Source organism: Priapulus caudatus, unplaced genomic scaffold (assembly GCF_000485595.1).
Source record: "Priapulus caudatus unplaced genomic scaffold, Priapulus_caudatus-5.0.1 Scaffold691, whole genome shotgun sequence".
In the NCBI taxonomy this organism is placed as follows: domain Eukaryota; kingdom Metazoa; phylum Priapulida; class Priapulimorpha; order Priapulimorphida; family Priapulidae; genus Priapulus; species Priapulus caudatus.
This window is the reverse complement of record NW_014577752.1, coordinates 119,244-129,058: the sequence shown is the minus strand read 5'-3', so window position 1 is coordinate 129,058 and position 9,815 is coordinate 119,244. Positions and strand designations below refer to the sequence as shown.

The 9,815-nt window shown below is 50.5% G+C and overlaps 1 protein-coding gene across 2 annotated transcripts in view; it reads left to right on the top strand.

Moving 5' to 3' along the window:
• The window catches only part of LOC106812833 (U8 snoRNA-decapping enzyme-like), a 20,968-nt gene that overhangs the window by 2,092 nt on the left and 9,061 nt on the right, over positions 1 to 9,815 (top strand). For both annotated transcript variants that reach the window (XM_014816815.1, XM_014816814.1), the window contains exon 2: positions 1,229 to 1,418. The gene's annotated coding sequence lies outside the window, so the exon portion shown is untranslated. The remainder of the gene's footprint in view (positions 1 to 1,228; positions 1,419 to 9,815) is intronic.

Sequence of the window (9,815 nt, the reverse complement as noted above, 5' to 3'; positions counted from 1 at the left end):
TCTCTCTCTCTCTCTCACGCATACACACACACATACACATTCCCATTCACTCTCTCTCTCTCTCACGCATACACACACACATACACATTCCCATTCTCTCTCTCTCTCTCTCTCACACACACGGCAATTAGCAGAGTGTCCCATTGCGCAATCATGCGTGTACGTGTCGCAAGCTCACTGTGTGAGATGGATGTCCGGACGCGTAGCGTAGCGTCTCCTCGTCCGGAACCGGTCGCGTAGCCACGGCCTTTATTATATGTGCGCTATCACTGCATGAGCATGTATTTACGTGTCAGCGAGTAATTATTAGAATTGATAAGATGAAACTCCAAACAAACGCCGCCATTTTCCAATAGATATCCCATAATACGTAGCGAAAGTTCGTGAATTTTCGCGTACAAAAAGAGACATAAGAACATCCATTGTTTTCAAGCAACCAGGCATTTCGTATGGAAGGGTGTCAGGCTCCTACGACGTGTAACAGTCGGAGAGCCTGGTCGGTTTAAGCCCTGTATTGCATAGGATCGCGGTAGTCCGCTGTCTGGTACAGCCAACAAGGGCAATAGTTTGTGAGCTAGCTATTGCATGAGCTGTTCACGGCGAGGAGCTCGCAATGTTGACATATATTATCTGTTACAAATGTACCGTCTTTAAATTAATAAATAAATTAGCTAATGTATTTCTAGCTCTAGTACTATGGCTGTTGTTCGCCACAGGCCTGCAGCGAACAAGGGCTATAGTACTAGAGCTATGGTATTTCCACCAAACTCTCATGCAGTCATACCACTCCTGCGAAACTTCAGACAAACTGCACTATGTCACTAATTCGGCTTCCAACAAGAGAAGGAACTGCTGTCGTGAAAATTAACATTAGGATGTTCTAATGAGATTAGTCAGATAGGATAGGGTATGAAATTGCATGCGTCAAAGCTTTCACAGAAAATTCATAGATGCGCCAATGCAACGATCGAGTCTGTCCTCAATTTATGACACAATTCGATATACAATTGGTCTCGATGGGAAACCATGTTTATCGATGTTATATACGTTTCACAGCTGTGCATGCTAGTATAACCACAAAGCATTGTATGTATACAATGTGAACTGAACAGTGTAGTTGGCACAGTCATATTGCTGTCACTGTTATTGTACACTGATGCTGTCAATGTCAGCACCATATATATGCTTCATTATCATTGCATTTGTAACGCGTACGTGTTATATTTAGATTTCCAAACACTGGAAGCGTGGCAGTGATGATTGAAGACAACACCGCGACCGCTCGTTGTATTGACTGCCTCTGACAACTCTACTGAAGTCCATCTGCAAAGACTTCTATGGACATGAGTCAAGGTCTTGAACCGGTTGTGATATCAGTTGATCCAGCAGTAGATTGGAAGCACTTTTCTAATTTTGAGGTAAGCATGCAAGACTTAAATTGGCAACAACATGTTTTTTCGGTCACGGGCTGAGTAGGAAACAGTTCAACAAATGATATTGGAGGTTGTTCATACACCCTCCCACCCACTGCCGCTGAGAGGGTCTATCTCCCCCAGGTTACTGCCGGAACGTACCCTGGTACTATCTAATATGCCGGACCGTACCTCTCCTACTCCACTAACGAGTCTAGGGAGTCGCCTACGCCTACTCCCTAACCCTAACCCTGACCATATCAAATAGTTAACAGGGTACGTTCCGGTATACCGGACCGTACCCAGGGTACGTTCCGGCAGTACCCTGGGGGACATAGACCCTATGAGCCTCACGAATGTGCTGCCATCACTTTGTTAGTTCCCATTCATCAATTAAGAAGTGCTTACTCACTTGGTTTTTCCCCCTATACTCATGTCTGTCCCACAAATTTAAACACCTGATCAAGGTGCGATGGAGATAACTGTTCCTCACAGGGAAAAAATTTATTTTTCGGGGGCTACTTTTCAAGCTCGCGTGCATGAAAATAGCACTATAACATTTGGTTTGCATTGAACTCTATGCAAATTTAAGGGTGCTTTTTTTGGCATTTCGGGGGCTAAATCGCCCCGAGCCCCCGTGTATTTTTTTCACTGAACTTCCTCGTTTCCTGGGTGCTCTTTTCTCTGCCCACTGCTCATCCCCTCTTCCTATTGCTTCTTTTCACACCTGACCCTACGATCAGCATCCCCCTCTCGACCTCGCTGGTGTGATCCAAAGGCGAGCAGTACGTGCAATACATTTGGCATCAGCTGGGTTGCAGGAGTTGCCGGAAGGATGCCGAGTTCCGACATCCAGCCGCCTTAGGGGCTCCACTCCGGATTTTTTGTCTGGATTTTATTCCATAGCCTTCACTTCTCCCAAAGATGTCCCACAAGGCAGTGAGGAGGGCCAACGTTAAAGGGTCCCTCCTACCCATGTGGCAGACTTATCTCTGCCGGCCGCCAACCCGATATTTCAAGGTCTCGGGGAGAGCTAACAGCCTAACGGGTACTACACCTTGCTCAAGGGTGACCTGGAGGTAGTTGTGCCAAAGGGTAACCTCATTCTCCCACGTTGAAACTCCACAATTGGATGCAGTTTAAAGTCATACCCAGGACCTAATGAATTAGGTATAATATATATATATATATATCAGGGTTCTGCCCAGGATTTTTTAGTGCCGGGTGCAGCCAGATGCAAACGCCGTAGGCGCGAAGCCAATCTAGGGGGGTCCGGGGACATGCCCCTTCTGAAAATTTTTGATTTTTGATAGTCTGAAACTCAATTTCCTGCATTCTGAGCAATGAAAAGCCCATATATCAGACTTTTTTTATTTTTTTATTTATTTTTTATATCAAAAATTAGTGCCGGGCGGCAACCGCGAGTGCCGGGCACACCCGCCCACCGCCGCCCACCGTGAGCAGAACCCTGATATATATATATTATATATATCCGTGTATCGCTTGTGGCATCGTTCACAACTACAGTAGGCTTTTCTCGGAAGAGCATGTTCATCAGTAGTTCTGTCCTATTCACTGCACCTGTGCAGACTTCCTCTGTGACTCGGCTGGTTCATCGGAGGTGTAATGGTGCAGGTTTGTAGCATATATCGCTTGTCTTTACCTATAATAAGTACCTATATTCGCGTAACCAAAACCAGGGCTGCCAACTCTCACGCATTGACCGTGAGACTCACGCATTTTGACCAAATCTCACGCTCTCACGCTAATCACGGTGGGACGTGGAGGGCCGAGTAACTGTGGTTTATTCACTTTAGTACATTGCTAAAGCAAAATCTTCGACGGATCATCCCAGCTACTTTGTCTCTGTCATTCCGTATTGGAATGCTCTCCCTTCCTCTTTGGTAAATTCCAAATTCGAGGCTTTTTCTTCTGTGAATGTGATCTGCAGTGTTGATCTATTAATTGTAATCGGATCAACTTGGCATGTCTTCTTCCATTGCCGTTTAAAAATATAGTCCCTTGGACATTCAAGACTAGTATTTACTTGGTAACGAGGTTGCGTTAATACATTTCTAATACTATAGTAATAGTACATCAAAAACCCGATCTTCATAGCAACACTAGCAGTAGCAGGTAATAAACGCAGCCGACGTAGTCACTGTCGGTGCTGCCACCGTGCGGCTGCGGCTAGGCGTGCAGCGCTAGCGAGGGTCGCTCAGCGGTCGAATGTCAATGCCATGCAGCTATCACGTGCCGCGCTGTTGCTAAGCGAGTAGCGGTACTCAGAACCTAGACTGGCACGCGTCTCATCGCTCCGGGTTGCGCATCCTCTCTCACGCGGTTTGAAACGACGCGAGTGTCAGTCGATCGCGCTAGAGGCTAGACGAGCGAGGCGGAGGCTGTATGGTTAGTTGATGGTATGCGGACGGGCGTGTACTCCCGCCTAGGCGAAGGTGGAGGGGTGAGAGGAGCTCTGTGTTGAGTGTTTGTTTCCGACGGGTACTTGCTATCCTAACTCTGTGCATCGGTCGGCTTTTCGCTGCGATGTGCTGCTGTTACTGTTAGTACGCAGTCACTTGTGTGCAGTTGTTGCATGACCCGCAGTCCACAGCCTACCAGTGATACCAGTTAGGGTGGTGGCGTACATGATGTACTGTACCAGCCAGCTGATGCTAGTGCAATAATCGTTCGCGTGGTGCTAGACGGATGTATCTGCAATGCTTATATAGACCATTAAATGAAGTGTTATGTGGGGGTACAACTACAAGTAGGCCTAGTGCTCTCTTTTATCATGTTCCTGCGGTGAGCGAGGAAGAAAAGGAGCCGCATCATACGTAAATCGTACGTTAACTACCAGCAAGCCATTTTTAAATCGGAACTTTGGCGTACACCCAAATTGCATTGTGCAGTTTTCGAACGTCTTCCTGGCCGTTGACCGGCCTTCGATCGCACCAACTTCTGTTTACAATGAGAGGAACGACAACGACAACACATCGCCTAGATCGCTCGCATGTAAAAGGCGCGTCTAGAGACCCCATACACTTCCTATCGACGGTGTCATCCGGATCAACAGCCGTTTGTGATGCTATTTCGATCAACGCGAACGAACTAGCTGGCTAAAAGCTTAAGTCCTCACTAGAAGTATCGACCTACATAGACAATACATGCACTCGGGCGCGTCCAGACAAGTTCTTTAACCGCTCACTATCTTACTTTATCGCTATCTGCTTTGATGTTTGCAAAGGTTGCAGTCGTATCACATTATGTGTAGCGAGCGGTGCGTAACGTATCGCTAGGGGGTAGCACGCGCTATCGCATCATTATCACTATCAGCTGTTGTGACTGCAAGCGAGCGAGGTACTGGGAGTCGTTGGTTCACACATCGGTTTCGGCCGGTCTCGGATCACGCTACGGTCACATGCTGTCGCGCTTTCATTGCCACAGCGGCACTCTTTCTACACGCACCAACAGAGGGATCGATCAGGGTTGCCAAGCTCTGGTGTCCGTATTCTATGCACAGCAGGAACACGCATGCAGAGAGAGTATCCGTGCGCGAACCTATATGCAGCGGTGATTTTTAGAAGTGCGGAAGAGAATCCTCGTTACCTCGTTACCTGGGGACCGACGGACAGGTAGGCGGACGGCAAGGTGGTTGCGAACGCGTATAGATCGTCATAGATAAGCGTTCCCTCGTCGTTCGCGAGTTTCGTCGGACGCGCTCAGTCGGTTTTTTCTCCGCGCGACCGGAGTTGGAACCTCCCGGCCGAACTTCGTCAAGCGAAATTCGTCTCGAGCGACATCGGTGCCCCCTGGTGGCGATGAGCGTCATCAACTGCGCTGCGCAGACGCACCGCGTCGACATCGTGAAGCTGTGCATCAAGGAGGGCGTCGACGTGGACTGCTGCGACTACGCCGGCTGCACCCCGCTCTGCCTCGCCTGTCGCCACGACGACGTCGCCATCGCGGAGATGCTGCTAGCCGCGGGATGCGACGTCGACGCCGCCGACGCGAAGGGACGCTCGCCGCTGTACGAGGGCGCCACCAACGCGAACCCGGCGCTCGTGGCGGCGCTGGCGCGCGCCGGGTGTCGCACGGACGGCGGGGCGTTCGCCGCGGGGCGTTCCCCGCTGCACGCGGCCGTGCACGCGGAGGTGCAGGACGCGGCGCGCGTGCGCGGCACGGTGAGGGCGCTAGCGGCGGCCGGCTGCGACCCTAACCGCGAGGCGTGGCTGCGGGAGCGGCGGCTACCCGCGAGCGTCGCGCGGGACGAGGATTTTGCCGCGTGGCTCGTCGCCGCGGCGCGACGCCCGCAGTCCCTCCAGCAGAAGTGCCAGCTCACGATCAGGCGAGTGCTGGGTCAGAGGTCACGGGGCGCCGCGGCGACGACGACGGAGCTTCCGCTGCCGCTGCTGCTGCAGCGATACGTAGGCCTCGACGACTTGTGATGAAGGGAGGGTTTGCGCGGCGTGGGTGGAGATACGCACGACGTGCTGCGGTGGAGTCTGCACTTACCATTCTATTACCATGCTGACATGTCTATTACAAGCTTACCATTCTACTACATGGCGACCATTCTAGTACGTGTTGAGATGTGTACTACCATGCTAACATGTCTATTACAAGCTCACCATTCTGCTACATGTTGACATGTGTACTACCATGCTGGGTTGTCTACTACACGCTGACCTGCCAAAGCCGGTTTTCAGCCTTACAGACATAGAGGAACCAAACAAAGAGTACCATCATCAACACTGTGTTAGCTGGTTGGCTAGTCGCCATGCTAGTCTCAACTCTATGCCATCGAATGATCAGCTGATAGAACCTTCGTGGGCTAGCACAGTGAGTTCGTATCCCGTGGAGGCGGCTCGTGCACGTCTCTGCTTCACACAACCTGTCTACCATCTGCTGAACTGTCTTGCACATGCTGACCTGCCTCATACTTGCTGAGAAAATTGCCCAATACTTGCTGCCTTATACGTGCGGAGAATCGTTAACTTTAATTGGCGATCCCGCCTCGACGACGAGGAACGAAAATACGAAATTACTGCTACGAAAACTCTGCGTAATCGCGAGAGATCGTTGGCGTGCGCCGGTCGAAGAAGCGCACGTTATGCGCTACATGTTCCCGGAAAGCCTTGGCGCGAGATTTAGTTGTACGGCCGACGTCCCGACGACGATGCGTGCGCCTCATATCGCAGATAACGCTGTGACATGAACTCTGTACACATGATGTAGAAACTTCATGCCCGCATGCGTGAGTGACGCACGCGGTCTCCGGTTGCACGGACGAGGGACGATCGACGTCCAAGCATCGATTATAGACTTTTGATTATCGATCCGATTATCGAATCCGATTATCGAATCCGATTATCCGTGGGTTTGGAGTCATTGAAGAGAACCGTTGTTGTTTTTCTTGCTCTTCAGTACGTGCCGTGCAACATCCCCGGACCTGGCACAGACGTCGCAGACTTCGAGACGGAATACGCCGGCTGCGACTGCGACGACTGCGGCGCCCCCTCGCGCGACGGTGGCGCCCCCTCGTGCCCGTGCGTCGCGCGGTACGGCGCCGCGTACACGGACGGGCGTCTGCGCTGCGCGGCCGTGCTTGGCGGCGGCGGCGACGACGACGAGGGAACGCAGACTCCGATATTCGAGTGTCGCCGCGCGTGCCGGTGCCCTCCGGACGTCTGCCCGAATCGCGTCGTGCAGCGCGGCCCGCGGCGCCCCCTGGAGGTGTTCGCGACGCGGCGACGAGGACTCGGCGTGCGCCCTCTGGCGGAGATCCCCGCGCACGCGTTCGTGTGCGAGTACGCGGGCGAGGTGCTGACTCGAGCGGAGGCGGGCGCGCGCATCGCCCGCCGGCGCCCCCTCGATGACAACTACGTGCTCGCGCTGCGGGAGCACGTAGGGGGCGCCGCCGCGGCGACGTACGTGGATCCGTCGTCGCGCGGCAACGTCGGTCGCTTCGTGAATCACTCGTGCGATCCTAACCTGTACATGGTGGCGGTGCGCTCGCACACCCCCGTCCCCCGCCTCGCCCTGTTCGCCGGCGCGACGATACTCCCGGGCGAGGAACTCACCTACGACTACGCCGGCGTCCGGCTGCCCTCAGACGCGCTGGCGCCGCCTGCGGAAGCGACGGCGCCACCTACGGAAGACGGTGTGCGGCCGAGGCGCGAGCCGGAGCGTCGAGGTTGGGCGGTGGCGCCACCTACAGAGGACGGCGTGCGGCCGAGGCGCGAGCCGGAGCGTCGAGGTCGGGTGGTGGCGCCACCTGTGTGCGAACCGGCGGTTGATGCGGCGCCGCTGAAGCCGTGTCAGTGCGGGAGCGCGGCGTGTCGCGGCTACCTGCCTTACGACGCGTCTCTGTTCGACGCACGATGACCGCACGGAGGAAGCTAGGAGAAAACTCGAAGAAAGCTCGGAGGAAACGGGGAGAAAGCTCGGAGAAAACACGGAGAAAACACGGAGGAAACGAGAAAGAAAGAGGGAGAAAGCTTGGAGAAAACAGGGAGGAAGCACGGAAGAAACTTGGCAGAAATACGGAATAAACGTGGTGCGCTCCGTGACGGCTCTGCGTTCTCTCCGACGTGCCGGGCGTGATACTGAGTCACTCTGATGCGTAACATGAACACGTAGTCTAGCGAATCCCCTTACAGCCCCGTAGTGCGGAAGAAAGACCTTCGAAAAAAACCTCGGAGGATGCTCAAAGAAAACGGGGGAGAAATTTCAGCCGGGAAGAAGCTCAGGATGAACTCTGTAATAGTGCAGGGAAAGCTGCGTTGGCGCAGACACTCGTAGAGAACCGACCGTAATGTAATATATAATCAGGAGTCTATCAATATTGATAGACTCCTGATATAATGTCTGTAATTGGAATTCTGTACTTTCTATCAGTGGCACTTACGCAACGAAACCCGCCTCTAAAATTCTATAACAGACACTTGGCTACAAAGGGACACTTTTGGGGTTTCCCTTGAGTGATACTTATATATATATATTATATATATCAGGAGTAGATAATAGGTAGGTTACAGGTAGTAGTCCCTATTATCTACTCCTGTTATATATGCAGGTTTAAGAATCTAGATGGATTCTGAGAGCGTGCACTAGCGATGAGGGCCTGACGTGTTAGGTAATGATATATTGTATATTGGTACTAGTAGTAGTAGTTTGTCTCTGAGACGATGCGTGCACAAATGTGTGCATGAGCGATCACATGCATCTATTGTTACGTGTAAGACAGAACGAGATTTTCATGTAACGTGAAGGATGCGAGAGTGGTGCTTTAATCTTCCGTGAGCGTGTGTATGTTCTGTGAGTAATGTTCCGAGGTACGACGTACCATCAAGAGTACATAATAGAGTATGTAATAATCTATTTTGTACTCTTGGTACCATGTATACGCGCGTCCAGCGTCCAGCGTGTACTGCAGCGTCGTTGCATCGTGATATAAAGGAATTTCGATGCGATTTCGACGTCGTTAAAGTGTGATTGTTCTTCCCGTAATTCCCTATCTTCCTACGTTTCCTCCTCTTCCCGTTCATTCCCTCAGAGATGGATAGAGCGTCGCTTTCCATTTGTCTTCAACCGTGACGTCACGGCGTGAAATCTTCCGCGTGCCTTTCGGCTGCTGTCGCGACAATTGTGAACGTAGAGTCGTAGACTCGTGATCAGCTGTGAATACTGTCTGCTCTTCTCTGTCAACTAATGCATCTATCATTACCACATGATCACGTCTGTATTTGTTATTTGATCAATGCTGTTGATCTAAATAGTGTTTTATGAGAACACGAAATTTATTTAGTAAAACTAAAAGTTTATGTAAGCCAATGGTGATATCACAAATATGATAATTTTTTAGTTTACCTAAAATTTTGTGGCATGGTGATGTCATAAATATAATTAATTTTTGAGTTTACCTAAAAAAAGATATATTTAAGGCATGGTGATATGATATTCGCGTGGTGCTTGTACGTACTTCATTGCAAAGATGCAATGTATTTATGTATGGATCCTAGGTTTCTTTAGAGTTTACCTACTAGTTTATACATACATTCATACTTGTTTACTTAGTTAACAGCATTAGCAGTTGTGATGAACATGATGACAAATAATGCGGTTGTAATATTTATTAACAGCGAGCGAAAGATTGTCGTGCATTTACTGATTCATACCGCGTAGCAGCTTGAATCGATTTCAATGCGGAAATGTTTAACATGTTCCCCATTAATTTTAATTAAAATTTAATTAACACATTTTATATTTAATGACGTAGTAATTGTACCTTAGGTTGATTGTCGAGGAGGTAGTTTTTTATCGAGTGTGCGTGATCTCGTGTCTTGATCTTGTGATCATAAATAAAATTATCCGATTATACCTTTATATACTTTATTGCTC